At 42.6% G+C, this 20,703-nt stretch overlaps 1 long non-coding RNA gene across 4 annotated transcripts in view; it reads left to right on the plus strand.

Annotated features, from left to right (window-relative positions):
• Positions 1 to 20,703, plus strand: part of LOC102066910 (uncharacterized) — a 144,337-nt gene that overhangs the window by 73,583 nt on the left and 50,051 nt on the right. For all 4 annotated transcript variants that reach the window (XR_003381227.2, XR_012583432.1, XR_012583431.1 and 1 more), the window contains exon 2: positions 19,858 to 20,057. This is a non-coding gene — a long non-coding RNA (uncharacterized LOC102066910). The remainder of the gene's footprint in view (positions 1 to 19,857; positions 20,058 to 20,703) is intronic.

Consider the following 20,703-nt stretch of genomic DNA (forward strand, 5'->3'; position numbering starts at 1 on the left):
CTTCAGACACTTTGTCCCCACAGCCAAATGCAAAGCCCCTCTGTGAGGGCAGGTTCATTACCTCACTTCCTTGTCTGACTTCTAATATTCAAAAAAATACACAGAAAAAGAAAAGAAAAAAAAAAAAAAAACCACCAAAACAAAATGCCAAATAACAAGAGAACCTGAGAAACAACAAGGATGATTCTCCTGTCCCAAGCCTATCCTACATTCCCTGTGTCCTGCAGTGGGGTCTGCCCACATGGGAAGACAAGTGGGAGCGGCCTCTGAAAGCCCCAACCTCTGTGTTTGTTTAAGCAAAGCTTCATCTGGCTGATGGGGATCAGTGTAAAATGAGTGATTCCACATGGCAGCACAGACATTTCCCCCTGCTTCTTGGGTTTCTTTATTTTCTGCAAGGAGAACAAAATCTCCACAATCTGCCTGAATGCTGCTGCTTTCAAAGGGTGGGTTGTTGCCCTGTTTGATGTTCTCAAACTCCAGAGAAAAGTATAATTAAATTAACCTGAAAAGGACTTCTGATTCCCATGTGTGGATACATTTTCTGAAAAGACAATGTTATAAAAGGACTTATTTTCTGTGTTCCTGCTGCAAGATTTAAACCCTCTCTCCTGGTGGGATTCTGCTGTGTCCCAAAATCCAGACTAATGTTCATGACATATTCACTAGCTCTGTGCTGCATTATCATTGCCTTGCTGGGCTGTGCAGGAGTGTAAATACGGGAATTCAAAATCTTCCTGCTCATTTTCTTTATTCCCACTTCCAGCTGCTCTTTTCCAGCTTTGCTCTCTGCTCCTTTCTGGCTTGTATTTGGTTGCAAAGATGGGAGAGCAGTGGGTGGGTGCCTGTCACTCAGAGTCACCAGGTCCCTTTGCAGACCCAGGTCAGTGGAGTTGTTCCCTCTGACAGGTTGTCCCTGGGGGCTGCAGCACAGCATCTTCCAAAATTCACATCCTGGGAGCCAAGAGTGTGGCCAGGATGTCTGCAGAGGCAGCTCAGTGCCCTCATCACTGTCAAACCTGTATTTTGTGGGAATAAATTGTCCAGGCCAAACCCTAATCAGGGAATGAGAAACCTGCCAACATGAAGACAGAGATGCAGGGAAACCAGTTGGCCACAGGAGCAAATTCAGGCAAGCTTACAACAGGGAAATAACCAGAAAGGCAGAATTTTCCTAAGCTTTTAAGAGAATTTTTGCTGCATTTAGAATCATTGAAAAGTTTGGAAGGGACAGTAAAGATCATCCAATTCTACCCCTGTGTTTAGGACTGCCCTTGGCAAGGCAGGACAGTGGCAGTGCAATGGTTTCTTAGGGCCTGTGCTTGCAACTTTCCCCATTGAAATACTCTGCTTTTAAGTGCTTTTAATTATCTGGACTCTGGTGTGTCGTGCTGAACAGCTGCTGCAAGTTGGATTCTGCATGAACAGTTTGAGATAAAGTGAACACGGTTCTGTTTCCCCCCCACCTCCACCTTGGAGATCATGCTCATCTCCTACCCATTAAAAGGAAAAAATCTCTGTTAAAAATAGTGTAAGATGATGTCATTTAAAATTATCATAATGCATCTGGAAAGAAAAACCATTGGGGATACCTGGGTGATCTTAAATCTGACTTTTTTATTATATATATTTTTTTTAAATCCCTGATTTAATAATTTTAACCTGCTTCTAGCAGGAAAGAGGACGTGATTTGTATTCGCAGAGGACGTGATTTGATTTGATTTGGATTTGTATTCAGGCTCTAACCTGAATAGTGTGGGAGAGGAGGGTGTGGCTTTGTGTGATCATTTCTTGTCCCCTTCTCTGTGCAAGTTTCTCACTGGACAGAGCAGTGTCAGGGGTTCAGATGGAAAGTGGAAGCAAAAAAGATCACCAGAAGCTTCAGGCTCTGTGCCATCCCCTTAATCCTCCCCAGACTGAATGGAAGGACTGGCAGAAATGAGGACAGCATGTCCAGGCAATTTATATCCATCCTTTCCCTGATAACATCTCTGCTTCCTCAGGAAGGGCCCATTTCTGTGCTAAGAAATAGCCTAAGCTGGTGGCTGTGCAGCATCTCTTCCTCCTGACGAGCTGGGGCCATTCCAAATGAGGATAATAAACGATATAAGGAACAATATAAGCGCTGCTATAAATAAGAATGCTGCAATTCCACTGATGACTTATGGTGGCATTATAAATGATCACAGCAAAGTCAGGAGGTCTCCTCACACCACCAGAGCCTCATGGTAGAATTATAGATCTAATTTAAGTGCATTTTGGGGGTAAATTATTTATTAAAGTGTAAAGCTTATGGAGACAAATGTTCAAGTAGTCAGACTCCTGGACTAGGTGAGCATTCCTGGTCCTAATAATTACAGGTGGAATTTGCTCCTGGGCAAAAGGACTAGATTAAGATTTTAGCAACGTTTTAGGTGTCCAAAAGCCCTGCAGAACACTTCTTGGCACAGGGCTGCAATCTCTAAACTTACAATGGAATGGGCTCCTTGCACAGATGATCAATCCAGAGCACCTACTGCTCATAAATCCATTTTAATGATTAAACTGGAGCTAGGAGATGGGAGCAAGAGGAAACTTCTCTCAGGCTCATGAAAAATCACAGGTTGTTGTCTTACAACTTTTGTTCTAAGTTTTCCTGCATTTCAGCCCTGAAAAGGACTCCCATTGCTGGTGTTTGCTTTCATATTTCACTCTAATTTCAGTCAGGATTTGATAAACCAGGAAAGTGCTGGCAGCAATTTCACCATGGTGAAATTTCCTCACATAAGGGGCTGTGAAATACTGGAAGGGGCTGTCCAGGGAGGATCCCATCCCTGGGTGTGGCACTCAGTGCTCTGGGCTGGGTGACAACGTAGGGGTCAGTCACAGTCTGGACTGGATGATCTTGGAGGTCTTTCCTAACCTTAATGGTTCTAAATGGAATTCCCTCTGCCACACACCCCTTGAGTAAAAAAAAAAAAACCCAAAAAATGAAAAACAACAACAAACCCCCCCCCAAAAAACAAAAAGCAACAACAAAAACCCTAACAAACCAACAAAAGCAACAAAAAAAACCACCTTGTGTGGGAATCCACAAAATCAGAGGGTTTTGGGAAAGCTGCAAAAGGCAGGCCTCAGAGACAGCAGAACTGTGATTAGCGCTAAGCAGCAGCCATGAGATAGGGCAACAGAAAAGTTATTTAAAAAGTAGAAAAGCAAGGACAAATAGAACAATGGTCTGTGGATTAACTCTTGTCTAGAATAACTCTCTCAGCTACAGAAAAGTTTATCTAGAAGATATTAGGAAGTTTGAAGCTTAATAATGGAGCTCTGTGCATTGTGTTTTAAGGCTTACAAGCAGGTATTGTATATGAGATAAGCAAGCATTGTTTTAACCAAAGGCACATGTGCTTATAGTGGTTGGATGGAACTACTGTCAATGTGCTTTTGCTTTGTGTGATTGGTCAAAAAACTTATAAAGTAAGTTGTAACGTTAAGTTCTTTGTCTGCTGCCTGAGATGTGAGCTGCTGGCATCTTCCCATTGTCATAACCATGTAATGAGACTGATGCTGGAAAATAAAACAGCTCAAGGCACGTTCCACAGCAGCCCTGTCCTGTTGGTGATTTGTACACAGACCCCAGCCGGCAATAACCTTGAAATGTCTAATTTTGTATTTAAATACAGGTTTCAAGGACCTCTCCACACCAGGCTGGTGCCCAGAGCCTGCAGGTCCCACAGGGCCAAGGCAATCCCAAGTGTAACGTGAAGTCTGTTTTTGGCAGGGGAAGTAGAGGAAGACTCAGCCTATAAATCCCCCAAAAGATTGAATTTTCTGGAGCCTTCTGCACCACAAAATTAGCCTGTGGAACAGGAGGCTCAACACTCTTGCACCACTGGGCTGCATCGAGGATAAACACATTAAGGCGAGGCATTAAGATCCTGTGGTAATTAGGAGCCATATAAGTAACTTAGATATAGAATGAAGCTACTAATAATGCATGAATGCAAAGCCTTAAGAAGTTTGCTTCATATAAAGCACCCAGCTATTCCCTGGCTTAGCTCAATTCTCTGAAGCTGCAAATTCAGGCTGAAGATCTTAGGAGAATGTGCTCGTTCTTGGAGGGTTTTTTTTTTCCTTGTCATACTTAAAATATTGCTGAGCCCAACTTTTTGTTATTGGCAAGGTTTCTCCCATAGCTCCCAGCCAGACTAGAAAATGTAGAAAGGCAGGGCAAAAATATTATTTTTTTTTATTTTAAAAAAAGCACATAAAATTAGGCAGAGGGCTTGGGGGAAGATTCAGATTAAGGGAGTGTATCTAATGGTCAGGCCAGGGAGATGGAATCAGTATGCCTGCCACTAATTCACTGTGTAACCTTGTGCTGCTGCTAAGCTTTTTCGTGCTCTATTTTCCTCGTCAGGAAAATGAGCATTATAATAGTTACCTTCCTGATAAGGGTTTCAGTTAATCAATTTCTAAGGCCCTTAAGTACAGAGAGACACACGATATCATATCAACAAAGTCCAGTATTTATCTGTGCCTGGATATTCCCTGAACTGCACCAGCTGTAAAGGAACAGAACCTGAGCTGTATAAACCTGAAAAATTCCCATTGACTTTGATGAATAAACACTATTTCTTGCAAGTGCTACCCGTGTTTTTTTGGTCACAGGCAGGATTTGCTGCTTAAAAATGTGTTTGAAAAGGAAATTAAAGAGGTTTCAGGTAGGCTGGAAGAATTAAACTCCCCCATGACTGAATTGCTTGCACAGTTTACCTGTGCTGCTCCTTACAGTAACTTGAGTCTGTCTTTGTGCTGCTGCTGGTAGCAGGAGACAGAAAAAAATAAAAGTGCTACAGTAGGTTTTGCTCAGAATTCTGAATTTTTGCCAAGGAAAGAGGAGGAGGAGGAAATAATGAACATTTGACGGGTGTTTTTCAAACAATAGAATTCTAAATTATGGTCTGGGAAGGAAGATCTTTTCTTCTAAGAGCTGACTAAGGAGCTTAGCAAAACTGAAGGGTGAAAGAGAGGAGGGATTGTTGTATATAAGTAGATCAGGGTGTAGCAGCAGGGAAGGAAAAGAGCCATTAAATCAAAAGCACAATGCTGAAAGAACAAATGGGTATAATAAACAGGCCTTTAATAAATTCAGGTATTAATTAGAAGAATACATTTAAATATCAGAAGAGCTGGATTATGGCCAGCAGGCATGGGCAGGTAAGGAACCACTCAGCCATCAGCTGGGCAGGGGAGTGGACCTGAATCCAGCCCCATCCCTGTCTGATGCTCAAGCAAATAAATTGATTTAAATATTTCACAGTTTTCCTTCAGTTTGCTGCATTTCCAGGAAAATGTAGAAGACATTCTCCTTTCTTCGAAGTACCTTCCTACACATCTCACAGAAGATTTTAAGTAGAGCAGGTAGCTACATCACCCCTGTGTCACACACACCTCCCTTCTACCCCACTCTTTGCTCCACACTCAGGGTTTGCTGCCTTCTCTCACTCCTGTTACTGCCCAATCCTTATTTCCTCCTCTTCCTTCACTTGGCAGCCCAAACCTTTTAGCCCTGTCCTTATTAAGCAAATAAACAGCTTCAGTTGATGCTTACAAGCTTCAGCACATGTGGAGCAGCTTGTACTGAAAATATGTTTGTCTCCTTCGTTGCCCTGCTCACTTTGGGCTGCTTTGGCTTTCAGTGCACCACTCTCAACCTGCCCAAGTCCCAGCAGCTTGACACTTGAATAATTGAAGTGATTTACATTCCCCAAAGTGCATCCAAACAGGTTTATTATGAGTCTTTGTGACTTGTTCTTTTAGAGCACTTCTTTGACGTCTGTTCCTCATCAGAGTTCACCACCCAAGTCAGTTCACAGTGGTAATGGCAAGGTAGGAGCTGTTTCTTGAAGTTTATTGTGGGAGTTAAGCCATCCAGGTTGGCATAAATGATGGGTCTTTGTGTTCTTTGAGGCTGTAGAATGTGCAGGTATGATAAAAACAAAACACACTGGGGAGAAAAAAATAATTAAATTCTCCATGTAGAATTTCTGTCTATGTACCAAGTAATTGCACATGCTACTACATGAGCTTTTACTCTCTTTTAGGGCAAAGTATTGTTATTTATTTGTTTGTTTATTTATTCTCTGCCAGTTTTTCATATGCAATCACATCCCTTGGGATACACAAAACATCCTTGGGCCACTCTGGTCTGGCAGGATAGGGTGTTCCTTTCTCCAGGCCAGCAGCTCCCCACTTGGCAAAGCTTCTCCTACTCTCTGTTAGTTTATTTTTATTCCCCCATCTCTCCTCTGCTCTTCTCCACACCAAGATGGGGCCTCCTGCAGCTGCCTGCCCAATTCCAACTGGCCTTAAACAAACAAGTTCTGCTCTGCTGCTGGAAAATCTTCCCTTTCCACTTTCTGACCTGTGTCCAGAAGGTATCAAGTCCCCCCTCTGGATGTGCCCTGGGGGCTGTAGTGCCTCTGAGAGGGACAAGGAAAGCATTTCCATAGCTCCTGTGGAACTGAGTCTTTATCCAAGGCCATGTGGAAATTGGTAGCAGAGTTTGTACAGAACTGGCACTGCAGACTCTGCCCTGTGGGTCAGTCCTAAGTTTGTCCTTCCTGTGAGAATCCACAAAATCAGAGGGTTTTGGGAAAACTGCAAAAAGCAGGCCTCAGAGGCAGCAGAACTGTGATTAGCGCTAAGCAGCAGCCATGAGATTGGTCAGCAGAAAAATTATTTAAAAAGTAGAAAAGCAAGGACAAATAGAACAATGGTCTGTGTATTAACACTTGTCTAGAATAACTCTCTCAGCTACAGAAAAGTTTATCTAGAAGATATCAGGAAGTTTGAAGCTTAATAATGGAGCTCTGTGCATTGTGTTTTAAGGCTTACAAGCAGGTATTGTATATGAAATAAGCAAGCATTGTTTTAACCAAAGGCACATGTGCTTATAGTGGTTGGATAGAACTACTGTCAATGTGCTTTTGCTTTGTGTGATTGGTCAAAAAACTTATAAAGTGAGTTGTAACATTAAGTTCTTTGTCTGCTCCCTGGGATGTGAGCTGGTGGCATCTTCCCATTGCCATAACCATGTAATGAAACTGATGCTGGGAAATAAAACAGCTCAAGGCAGTTCCACAGCAGCCCTGTCCCGTTTTTGTACGTATACCCCTGCCAGTGATACTTCCCTTTGAATTTGTTCAGGTTCCTCAGTTTACTCTGTCACATCTCAGTATTGTGTAGCCAAAATTCCTCTCTGTGCTTCCTTCCATGCCCTTCTTCACCATTTCCCTGCCTCACTGCTCTGCTGGTCCCTCAGCTTTCCCTGCCCTGCTTTGTCCATCACTCTGAAACTCCTCTCCCTGTCAGAGCAGTCTGTCTGCTCACATTTGAACACACACCACTCATGTTAAGCAGCAAATCAATCCTGCATTCCCTGTCCTAACGTGGCATGTGGGAATCTCTCTGGAGCCCACAGTGAGGGTTACAGCTTCCTCCTTGACCTGTGAATTCCCTCCTGCTGTGGGGACTGAGCACTGCTCCCTCATCCACTAAAAGAAGATTTCAGCCTCATTTTTCACTGGTAGTGGCCAGAATGACCAATCTGCTGCCTGCTGAGGAGCAAAAGGTCAGGCCAAGTCCACTTTGTGGCTACTTGTTTTTCTCCACAGTGACCAATTTCAGGCAGTAATAGAAGCATCAATAATGTCTCTGTCTTCCCTGACTGCTTCGTTTCTTCTTTTTCTTTCTCCCTATTGATTGAAATATTGCAGCCTCCATTTGTTATCTGGGCCCCTGTGAGGCAGGCTGAGGCACTCACATCTCATGTCTTCCTCAGGAGCAGGATGTGAGGAGCTGAAATAATTTGGGGTTGTGGAAATGGTGGCCACAGAACACAACTTGTGATCTCCTTGGCTTAAGCTCTTCTGTGGCTGAGCTTTGGTGCTCTGGGGAGTCCCCTGACAGCTGGAATTGCTCTCTTGTGTTTGCATGTTGACAAGTACAAAGGAAAAACCCCCTCAGACCACAGGAAAAACCCTCTCCAAGGGATGATCTCTGCAGTTCCTGCTGCCAGAGGAGCAGAACAAGAGGAGCCTTGAGGGCAGGAGCTGTGTGGCACAAGTGTCCCCAGAGCCACCCCAGCTATGTCCCTGCACAACCCACCCAGTAGGAATTCTGTGGAAACCAAGTCTTCCTTCCATCTAGGTGGAAAAAAAAAAATTAAAAAACCCAAAGCAAACAACCCCAAAAATTCCAAACCACCAGAAAATCTAATCAGAGGCCATGCTTCTTCCCTTGGCTGGGTCAGGCCTACCAAGGCCGTGCTTCTTCTCTGAGGCGGGGTCAGGCCTACCAAGATCCCTCAGCCAGGAGCTTTGTTGAATTTCACAGCTCCCTTTTCTCAGGATAAGTTAAAATTCAGCTGTACTGCTGCACCCCCAGCCTGGGACTCGTTTTTTTGAGCTGTCACTCCTTAACATTTCTCCTTGCACAGGCACAAGGAATGGGAGGATGATACACTCATTTTGGATTCTACCTCTGCATTGTGCAGTCAGACCCTGTTTCTTGCTGTTTTCCTGGAATCCTACTTCCAATTTCTAATTGGAAATTAGAATTAAATGCAATTTCTAGTTCCAATTTCTCATTCCCCACCTTGTAACTGCCCTCACAGCCTATCCCACCTCACCACAGACCCCAACGGTATCTAATTGTCATTGGGATTGTGTCTGGGGGTGTAAGATATTTCCTGCTTCTGTACTGACCTACTGCTCTGCAGACTCTGTATCCCATCAGAATCCTCCTCTGGAATACAGCTCCTTGCTGTATTGAATCCTGATTGCTGCTGACAGCTGAAAACTTGATGGAATTTGGTGGTTTTAAACAAATCTGTTCCTGTGAGTGCAGGCTTTTGACTGCAAGGGCTTTGTAGTTTAAAATTGCTGAAGTTAATTGATATTCAGGAGTGATTATTCAGTGGTAATGCATTCATAAACAATGTCAGTGCTTGTTTGAAAAATTAAGACATTAATTTAAATTAAACTGTAAACAAGGGAAAGAGGTTGTGTGAGTAAGGATTGAGAAGGCCCTGCAGAATGTTTGACTGCAGTGATATTGTGCCTATATCCATATGGGATGTGTGCATCTTTAAATCTGGAGACTCAAAACCATTTTGGGCCCTATTTTCTACCTCTTCTCAAAGTCTTTCTTCTTTACTAAGAGGAGATGATGCTCATTGATCACTGAATCTTCATAAACTTCTGTCATCAATCTTCTCCATCAAACACCTCATCTGGGTGGGACATGTGACCACCCAAGCTGGGATGTGGTGGCACTCTCACCCCATGATATTCTTGCTGCGATTAAAATCAACCCATTTGGGGCTGAAAAAAAAATTACCACTGCCTATTTTCATGATCTTCCCTTATATCACTTCCAACAGGAAAGGTTTCTTGGGTAGAGTGTGGCATTTGCTGAGACATTTCCCTGTCCTAATAAATCCCTGCTTTATAGATAGATGAGACAGGTTATAAGCCTGGGTCAATAAGGGAGGCTACAGAAGTACACAGAGCAGTGAGTTAAATCTTGGGTGACCTGGGTTCAGGATTCTGCACTGCTACAGATCTCTCTAATCTTGAATAAGTCACCTCTTCTCTCCTGTTTTTTTCTTCCTGTAACTTGAGTCTGTCAACACTCTCTTGCATCATGGGATTTTCAGAGTATAACAAATACTCCAAAAGTGTGGAGGCAGTCAATGCAGGGGTAACGAGGGTCATCTAAATACCATACTTAGATAAGTAAGGATGATTATTTTCCATCTCCTTTATCCCTGCATGATAAAAATGTTCCCAGAAATCATTATATACACCACATGAGCGAGAAGCAGCAGGAGAGTAATTCCCTGTCCTCAGCTATTTTCTACGTGTGGACGAGGTATATTTTTGGAGGGGGGTGCTTATTTTATCCCTAAGACTTTTCTTGACACATTGGTAAATAGGCTACATTTTCCACAAGTTTGTTCATCATGCCACCCCAGTAATATTAGCAAGTAAAATATATAAAGTTATTTGTGGTGAGTGAGAATCAAATCTCCTCTCAGGGATTACTGCAATAGAAGAGGCAGAATGACTTTAATCCTGTCCAGCACTGAGAATTCCCAGTAGTTTCAATCTTCAAAGCTTTTGTTTTCTAGAAGTTTACCTTGGGTTCCCAGTGGATCACAGCAAACTTGATTTGGTGGAATCTGATCCCTGACATTTCTTCTAACACAGTCTCTCTATCAGATAGGAATCCTTTTATTTATTCCTTATGAGTGCAAAGCAGGGAGATTGTTCCTTAAAATGAACAACAAAACTTGAAATAAATGTCTACATCAGCTTTCTTTATATGGCAAAACATACTTATTATTTATTTGTAGAAAAATAAAATATAAGAAGCAGAACTCCTAGGCTCTATCTTTAACAGCAAATGACCAATTTTACATTGTGTCCTTTCATGCCTCAGTTTCCCAGTGTTCAGAAAACCATAATTAATTTTTAAGGCAAGATATCCCCTATCTATGCAATTCTATATTCCATTATGCTTGGTATAACCATTAAATTATTTTTTTAAAAGCAGATGATTTAAAACTGATAGTAAGAAATACTTTTCCTACACAGCACATAATTAACACGTGGCACTCAATGCCACAGACGTTATTGAAGCCGAGAGCCTTGGAGGATTCACAAAAGGATTAGAGATTCATATGAATAATGGGAAATTCTATTAGAGAAAATAAAAAATGCATGAAGGATGGAGGACGTCATGCTTTGGGGTTATAAAGCAGCTGTTAATTGAGGGCAGAGACGTGCTGGGTGCACAGGACATCCTGGGATGGTTTTCCACAGGTTTTCTTGGGCAGGACAGCAAAGCTAGGCTGCTGGAGGGGATGCTGGGCTGCCTGAAGCTCTGCCCTCTTCCAATGACGCAGCTCCTGTCTAAAATTAACAATAAAATAAACACGGAGCCAGCTATGGATGAACCATCATGGCCTGGTGGCCCATGGCACACAGGAACTGGGATTCTTGGCTTTGCTTCCAGCTGTTCTTGACCCTCCAGCTGTGCAGGGAGGTTTGGGGCACCACAAGCTCCCAGTGCAGGATGATGTCCCAGGCACCTTGGGACATCTTCCCCCTGTGTAACCCCACCAAACCCCCCCAGGTGAATCACACCTGGCTGCTCAGCTGGTTTGAAGCCATTCCTGTCCAGTCTCCACCTGTCGTTACCAGGCATCCCCAAAGGGGTAATAATTAGCATTGACTCCATGGGTAATAATTATTAATTATAATAATTAGCATTGACTCCATGATTCCAGAAGGCTGATCCATCATTTTATTATTCTATGCTTATTAAGAAACCCATCACCCTTACAGACAGCTCAATACAGGTGGACCCAATTGGTCCTTTAATTCAAGCACCATCACCATTGGCCAATTAAGAAACCACTCTTTGGTAAATAAATCTCCATAACACGTTCCACATGTGCACAACACCAGGTGCAGCAAGTGAAGACAAGAATTGTTTCTCACTCTTTTCTCTGATCTTCTCACAGCTTTGCCCAGGACAATACCTGGGAAAGTTGTGCCTGTTGCCACATCCACCTGCCTTCCACAGACACCTTTGCAAAAGTCCTGGAGCCATTTAACAAACCCCTCAGGTAACTGACCATGTTTGCAACTCCTGAGCAAGCAATTACAGTTCATCCAACCAAAGGTTTTCATTTGATCCAGCCTCAATTAGTAGCAAAGGCATTGCCACATCTGCCCACGAGTTCAGAAGTGTCCACAGTTCCACTTAGATTATTGCTGTATTTCTGCAGCCTTTGATAGAGTAAGATTGATTACAAAAAAAATAAGAAAAAAGAGTGACCTTCCTCAGACTTTTCTGGTGGTATTTCCGTTAGTATTTTATAATCACTGTTTAAGGGAGAAATTGCTCTTGGGTTATTAAGGTAAAAATTATCACCTTCTTTGACTAATAAAATCAATAAAGGCTCCTACCCTTTGAAAAGCCCAGAAACCTTCTCTCTCTTCATAATTAAACATTTCAACCTAATCTGGAGCAATAATAACCTTCAAAGTTTTATAAAATTCCTAATAATAATATCTTGCAAACCACCTTTCTGCTCAGCAGGTTTCACAAATTGCAGCCCAGACTTGGAAAAGCATCTTTATTCATGGCTGGACTGAGATACATGTGCCAGCTTTTAAGGAGTTTTTTGTGGAGTTTCATCATCAGTGGTAAACAAATCCCTGTAGGATGTCTGAATGCTGCATTCCTGGCACAAATTAAGGCCTGTTGTTTCTGGGTGTGCTGTGGAGCAGCCAGGGGATGTAATTTTTAATTGCTGGTGCCTGTAGCAGGGCATTTGCACTGGCTCAGAGACCTCGAAGGGAATCATGGAATGGGTTGAGGAGTTCACAGCTCCTCTATTTCCAAACCCTGCCATGGCCAGGGACATCTTCCACTGGACCAGATTGCTCAGAGCTCCATCCAGCCTGGCCATGGGCATTTCCAAGGATGGGCCAACCTCAGCCAGGGCCTCACCCACCCTCATAGCAAAGAATTTTTTCCCATTATCCCATATAAACCTGCTCTTTGTCAGTTTGAAGGCATTCGCCCTTGTCCTGTCACTCCAGGTGATGTAAACAACCCCTCTCCATCTTTCTTTAGGTTCTCTTGAGGTGCTGAAAGACCACAATCAGTTCACCCCAGAGCCTTCTCCTCACCAGGCTGAACAGTCCCAACTCCCTCAGTATTTCCTCACAGTTCATCCCTCTGATAAACTTGTGTCCTCCTCTGGATTCTTTCCAATGTGTCCATGTCCTTCCTGTCCTGGGGACCCCAGAAAGGATCAAGTTGTCACAGATATTGACCATTTATAGCTAATTAACATGTTAACATTGAGCATGAATATAATTACTTATTGCATCTTTACAGAATGTGGGTCCTTTAGGTTTGTGTGTTTCCATATGTTTGTTTAATTCCTGGGTCTTTGAGAAGTAGATCATGCAATTTCCAGAGCTTAAAAATACATATTAAATATGTATTTTTTCAAAATGTTTTCTTTTTTACATGTGTGTTGGAACATAGTGGGCAGAATCCCTTTTTTTTTGGTGTCCTTTTTTCCAGCAGGGTTAGCTGTGGATGTTGAGGGTCAGTGAGGATGAGAGCACCAAATATCTCTCCAGCCCAGCTGGAGTGTCAGTGTTCACTTACACAGTGCTAAAAGGGGATCACAATTCCTAATCTCACATGGAGAGATAATGCTCCTGCCTCTCTAATTTCTTCTGTCCTTTTCTGGAGCTCCATTTATCAGGATTACTTGCTCCTCAGACAAGTTATCTCTGTCAGGCTTGAATGGCTGCTCTCCTGGGCACTGAGAGACATCCCAGCTAATTAACTATCATCCTACATTTGATGATGACGAGCATCCACTGAGAACCTTCCATCCCAGTGGATCTCTTGGAGCTCCACATATTAAACAAACCTGCCTGTGCCAAGCCCAGGGATTTCCTCCTCACAAATGAGTGGCAAGCAGTTTGGAGCAGAGTTTAGGGGCAGGCAGAGGAGCTGTGCTCCAGCTCATGGCAAGGGGAAGGAGTGCCCTGATGGAGTGATTAACTTGTCTAGGAAAATGATGTCTCTGCAGGGATTTTATTTCACATGTAGCTGCCACCAGGAGCCCTGCAACAGAGCAGGAAATACAGTTTGGGGATCCCCTCTCAGCAGTACCCATGTCTAGAATTCCTGCAGGTATCATAGCTGTGTGTGTCTACTTGGAGTAGGGCAATCAGAACTCAAAATTCCCCATTTTGATCTGATCTAACCCTTTCGTAGGCATAAACATTTCTAAACATGGGTGTTTTCTTATGAAAGAATGTGTTTTCTTATGAAAGAATGTCCTTTCAGTGCCTGTCCTTGAAACCTCTTAGGCATTTCCAAGGGATGACTGGGACTCTTTTTATCCATATTTAAGCTATTTCAATGAGGGATCTTAACCAGTGGTCTGTGGCCCTGAGTTGTGCTCTGTGGAAAAGTCCTCTGACTCCTTTAGGCATCTGGGAAACAGTTTTGGGGAAAACCTCATCTCTAGAGTTCAGTTTTGTTTGGGGATGGCTTAACTCTGACATTCAGCAAATCCTCTAACAACCAAAATGCACATCTACATTTAGAAGAAAACATGAAAATCCCCAAGGCCTTTGTACCCTCTCCCTTTCTCTTTCTGTGGGTGAAGACAATAATTTGTGCACTGTACCAACAGATGAAAGAGCTGCAAAACACTGAGTGCAGCTGTGGGTGTGAATCTGTGCAGCCCCACTGAAGGGGATGAAACTCTGCTGGTTTCCACCTGCTTTGCACTCAGGCCCCCTCATATTTATTACTGTTATCACCTGAACCTGAGTTGCAGCTCTCCCCCATGTTTACTCATCACTGACCTTATCACATCTCCTTTCATTTCCTTCCTATCTGAACAATTTACATTTCACCTCCTTGGAGCTGTTTTTTTTTTCTTGGATGAGACTCCTTTCATCTCTCATCATAATGTTCAATAATGACATTTCCATTTGCTTTCCTTTTTCATGAGGCTTCTTTTTGAAAACAAGATCTGACCTCTCTCTTTGTGTTCTCCCATCAGCCAAGAATCACATTGAGCATGAATTTAATTGACTTATTACATCTTTACAGAATGCGGGTCCTTTCGGTTTGTGTGTGTTCTGTATGTTTGTTTGTTAATTCCTGGGTCTTTGAGAAGTAGATTATGCAATTTCCAGAGCTTATTTCCCATTACTATTGAATCTTTCAATTGAACTGAATTTCATTGTGAGATGGAAAATAGAATGAACTGAAAACTCAACTGAAAACATGTCAGTATTGTTGATACATGTGCTAGTGCTATTATAGACTTTATCAGCTTATTTTCTCTTCTGGGGCTGAGTAGGGAGGGGAAACATCAAATAAACAAAAGCAAGCAGAGTTTTTTTTTTCTTTCACTGAAAGAAATGTCTGCATTACACAGAATAAAACCTTATTTGCCCTGTTTTGATGAACATGAAACCCACCTGATCCTGTTCCTCAGTCATCAGAGGGAAAACTGCTCATTTCAAGAAATGTCCAGCATCATTTTATTTAGCAACCTCCTGATCTGGTGCAAACTGGCCCCTCACCATTGACCCTGAGGGGATGCCATTGATTTTGCCTGCAGAGAATCTGGCCCATTATGACAAAAAGTGACATTGGTGCTGGTGGCACCTCGTGGCTCATGCCAGCAGGGTGCTGCTGTGACACACAACAACAACACAGGGAAAGGGCCAGTGGGTACAAAACCAATTTTCAATGTTTAGACTGCGTAAACAAACATTGTTTTGTTGCTGGGGTCATGGGAAGATGCAATATTCCCTGGGAAGCAGAGGATGGTGGAGAGCTCAGGGTCTGTAGTTCTTCCCTCCTGTGCTGTACCCCAGAGAATGGGATGTATAACCCATTCTTTCCATATTCATTCTTTCTGATATTCCAGCAGTTCCTGCATGCTGTTTGCCTTTTTGAGCACTTCTGAGCACTAAACTAGCATTTTAGAGAAGTAATTACAAAGACTCCAAGATCCCATTCCTGACTGGAAATGTGGAGTTTGGCTTATTTTCCCTGTGTACATTACTTAGCACTTATCAAACACTGAATTTCATTTGTCATCACTGAATCCTTATCTCAGGAGTATTCTGTGATTCTCTACAGTCGGGTTCACATTTGACTATGCTCAGTTATTTTGTGTCTACCACAAACTCCATTTTCTTTCTATCAACCCTCTTTTCCAACCCAATTATGAATATATTAAATATGTTTATTCCTGGATTTTTAGGTGCTTTAACCAGAAAACTTCTCTCATCCCATGAGCTCAGAGCTGCTTTAAGAGCTTTGAGATGTTACCACGGGAGGTTTGTTTTGTTTTTTAATTTCTGAGCTCTGCATTGACTAAATCATCCCTATTGATATATTCCTTAATCACTTGGAAGAGCCTGGAATGATTTGTGAGAGATGACTTCACTCTACAACTGCTGTATTGACTCTTCCCAGAGAATGATGTGCTGCCCATGTGTTCACTAATTCTCTTTGGGTTATTTTCTGATAATTTGGCCTGGTGTAGCAATCAGACTTTGTGGTTTGGGTTCCAGAGTTGGTGTTTTGTTGTTTTTTTTTAAGTCTGGAGTTGTATTTGCTAGTTTTCTTTCTGGTGTGGAGATTTCTTTCCACTGAGGTCGGGAGGTGGCTGGCACAACTCTGTGTGATGCCAGCCAAGGAAGGAACAACATGGGCTGGAATCTCTTTATTTCAGGCTTTGAAGTCTCCCATTTGTCACAGTCTTTCTCTTCACCACCATTTTTAGGTTTTGGTGGTAACACTACTAATTCCTACATGGGGCTTTTTCACTACACCAGGTAAAAGTTGCATTTATGGAATCTGAGCACATTGGGATCATGTGAGGCTTTTTAAGGATAAAGTTTTTTCTGACAACCTGAAATCTGAACAAGCAGTTCTTGTGCTCCAGGCTTCCTTCTGATGGGAAGAGAAGCAGAGCAGCAGGAGAGACAAGGGTCCTTCAAATCACAATCCTGCTTCAGTCCCTCTTCTTTCTGAATCATTTGTCCCGCAAACTCAAGAACCAAACAAATGTGGATTATCTTCAATGGAAGAGGATTTTACCTTTAGCTGGTATAAATCAGAACAGCTCCAGGGAAGGTTTTTGGTTTTTTTCCTGAGCTAAGGATCTGACCACTTTCACACTATCCAGTTATATCTATGGATCAATAAAAAAAAATTGAAATAGTATTTTTTTTTTAAGTGACACAAATCCCACAGCTCTGTCAAAAAGCTTTGTATCATTCTGGCAATCCCAGCCAGCCTTAAACTTGTGCTGTCCATCTGTCTTGGGAGAGGTTTGTGTATTTTGGATTGCTGTGTTTGTTTTAAGACTGGTTCCCTCAATAAAATGCCCTGGTGGATCAAGGTATGGTACAAACCCAAACCTGAATATGCCCAGTTCCAATGGTGACTCGCATGTCAGTAAAATCCTCACTTCTGATATTAGTTGAGGAACAACCTCTCTGCACAGCAAAAGGTTAATCTGGCCCATTTCTTGTCTATCTTATGCTGGTTTGGTGATAAACTGGGGACTGCTGCCTGCAGAGCTGTCCTGCCCCTTTTCACCAGCATGTATTTCAATTCCAGCATTATATAAGCTTTTATTTTCTTAATATATTAGATAGCCTTTAAATGAGAAGACAGGCTCTGCAAAATTGCTTTTCCCTGCAGGCCAGGATCAGCCTCACCAGTCCTTCCCACCCAGTTCTGCTCCTTTCCCAGCTGCTTTAAAGTCTCATCACTCCTGAGTGGGAAGCCTTAAATATTTCCAGTGACATTTCCTTGGCCTGCAGTGATTTAATATTATTAACCTGGTGTGTTATTAAAGTGACAGGAGGTGTCTCCCCTCTGCAGGTATATTTTCCTGAAAACTCATTTGAATTTTTATTACTTTATTCTGAGGGGCAGCTGGTGAAGCGCAGACGGGGCAGGGAGGGCACAGGAGGGAAATGCTCCTGGTTTGGGGGGATGGAGATCTCCTCTGGACATATATTACAGGTTCTGGTATAGCTTATTCCACCAGAGTTTACTTCAGATTTAAGTGTATTTCTTAGCTGGAGCAGTCAAAGTAAAGTATTTGCAAGAAAAATGTCTCTTTCCAGAGTCTGCAGCCCATTTCAGCAGCATAACCTGGGGGTAAATGGGCTTTTATGTCCTTTGCAAATCCCACAAATTTTATGCTTTACCCGTGTCTCTGTCCAGCTCTGCTTAAGTTTCATCTTTCAGTTGTTACTGTAGGAAAAATCTAATGTGCAGAGTGAAAAATCTATAAACTTAGGACAGTGGAGAAATAAAGCCAGATTTTTAGCCAGCATAAATCAGTAGCACTAAAATCATTGGAATGGACCTGTATTAGTTCCCTCTTGCTGCACATACACTCTACAGGGCTTTGTTTGCACAAATACGAGGGGGAGCTGATGTTAACCACTCAAAAAGAAAAAGCATTTCCACAGTGAGATCCCTGTGTAACAAATGCCCATAAATTTTCAAGAATGTTTTGAAAACTGTCAGTTATAAAGTGCTGGTTTTGGTTCTAGAAGTGAAGAAAAGATGAGATCCTTTCTAGCCACTCATCCAGAAAAGCCAGGTTATTAGATCTCCATCAGCTACTGACACTGTTAGAACTTCATTTTGTCATGCTTTTTTCCTGCCTTGTCCAATCTGTCATGGATAATTTTTAAAGAAATTTGAGCAAATTCCAACATCTCCAAATTCTTTGTGAAACAGCCCCTTTGTGTTGCTCTCCAACAGGTATTTGGTTCAGTACTTTGCTCCAAGTCCATCTCTTTGCTTTGTTCATTAAATGATGTCTCTCTGAAAGGTTATTTGAAGATATTTCCTTTGTCTCTGGCTTATCAGCTCATTTCCATCTGCCTATCTCGGCAGCAGCACATTGGTATTTTAGACAGTTCACTAAAAACTTTGCAAGTTTAGAAACGATATCCAATCCTGCCAGGGCTTCATTCTTAACCAAGGCATTCATGATTTTCTGTCAGGCTATAAAACTGGTTTTGTAACAAAACCCTCCCATTCAGGTTTATTTTTACCTTTTCCCTCTATATAATCTTCAAAATCACTTTAGAAAAATACTGTATCAAAAGCTGATATTAAACTTTCGAGTGCCTGGCAAATGATTCAAAGCAAAGGCTCACACTGGGGTAAACCCAGAGATTTCTTTTGTAAAGTTCCACCTACATAATCTCTTAGAGGTAGATTTTTAGAGCTTACTATTTACTTTAGTCTGGAGACATTTTCCTGCTTTTAAGGCTTATCTACTTGCTGTCCACCAGTCCTTTTAGATAGGAATGTTGCTGTTTTCCTACCCTTTAATCTTTTTACTCTTGCTTCAGAAATTGCCTTTGCTGTCACCCACCCCAAGCTCAGGAAAACCAGAGCTGCTCTGTAGTGGATGGCTGGACCAAAGGCTGGGATGGGAGGAAAGGAAAACTGTGCTGGGAATGGCAGGGAGTGTTTGGATTTAGAGAATGGGAATAAATCCTTCACTTTGAGGGTGTGAGATCCTGGCACAGGGTGTCCAGAGAAGCTGTGCCTGCCCCTGGATCTCTGGAAGTGCCCAATTCCAGGCTGGAGCAACCTGGGATAGTGGAAGATGTCCCTGCCATGGCAGGATGTGGAATGTGATGGAATGTGGCTTTAAAATCTCTTCCAATGAATCTCTGTAGGATCATAGAATAGCAGGATGATCTGCTAAAGTCTTTCTGCTAACATGTTTTGGATTGAGAGATCTCCTTTATGGAGTGCTGTAATGTTCTGCCTCTCAAAGGATGCCCCTGGGACCTGTGCCATCCTCTGTGGGAAAGATATTCTGTGCTGCCCCTGTGAGCTAGCAAGGGTCTCCTGAAGATAAAGAGAAGCCCCATATCTCTCCTTTAGGAACACTAAGGTCATTACCCTGGAGACCAGAGGAAGGAGAGAAAGTTGGGTGATGTGGACTCTGGGTGGCTCAAGAGTGACGTGGCTCTCTGGGTGTCTACTGAGAACTTTGTTTCTCTTTTATGGCCAATGGGCACCGTATATGTGTTAGATGGGTGTCAGTATCTGGAAGAACTATAAAAGCTACGTTGGTTTAACAAAATCTCTCTCTTTCACCCTTCTGATGGAGTTGTGTATTATTGTACTGTGTGGCACTCTATAGTGACAATCCTCCCTGTCTGTCCCCTCTCTCTCTCACAGGGACTGAGTTGTTCCCCTCCCAGGCCTCTCTGGGAAGCCAAGGCTCCAGCAGCATCACATACACTTGTTCTCTCTGGCCTGCAGCAAACACTTCTCTATAATTCATGGGATATCTGGGAGAGAAGCAAATGTCGTGTGGAGCCCGATGGAGGAGCTGCAGCTGAACATCTGGATGGTTTTACAAGCAAGAACAAGCACAGGTTTTATAAACCTCACAACCCAAAATTTCTCTCACGGAGTTCTGCCTAAAAACAAGTCCTGTTGAGGGGTTAGGGAGGGGGCAACACAAGGATGTGTCATGGAAGTGTGGTGTGGTATTTCCCACAGCATTTATGTAGCAGGCATTGCTGATCTCTGGATCCACATGGGAAAATTTCACCACCTATCTTGGTCAGGTGAAATAAAACATAAAGCCCTCCTACCCTTCCATCTGAAATAAGGTTTTTATCCCCAGGAAAAGCCATGATGGTGTCTCTGCCTCCTGCACCAGGTTCTCCTGATTTATGCACAAACCTCCATGGCATTGCAGGGTGTTATCATTTATTATTTCTAACTCAAGTCTTCTCAGTCCTCACCACCTCATAGCATGGCTTGGTCTACAGCTCTTCAGAAAAGAGACAGAAGAGGGAGTGTTTAAAATTTATTCTTCTGTTTTATTTGTGTTTAAGGAGAAGTTACAAAATGCTTTGTGGTCTGTTTTTTTCCCTGATATGATTTAAACTCCTTTTCTAGTGAAAACCCTGACATTAAAACAGATCCATTTCCATCAGAGTAAGTAACTTCCATTAGGTGTTTACATCTTTAAAAATATTCTACATTTAAATGAATGCCTTGTGATGCACTGAA

Source organism: Zonotrichia albicollis, chromosome 21, assembly GCF_047830755.1.
Source record: "Zonotrichia albicollis isolate bZonAlb1 chromosome 21, bZonAlb1.hap1, whole genome shotgun sequence".
NCBI lineage: Eukaryota > Metazoa > Chordata > Aves > Passeriformes > Passerellidae > Zonotrichia > Zonotrichia albicollis.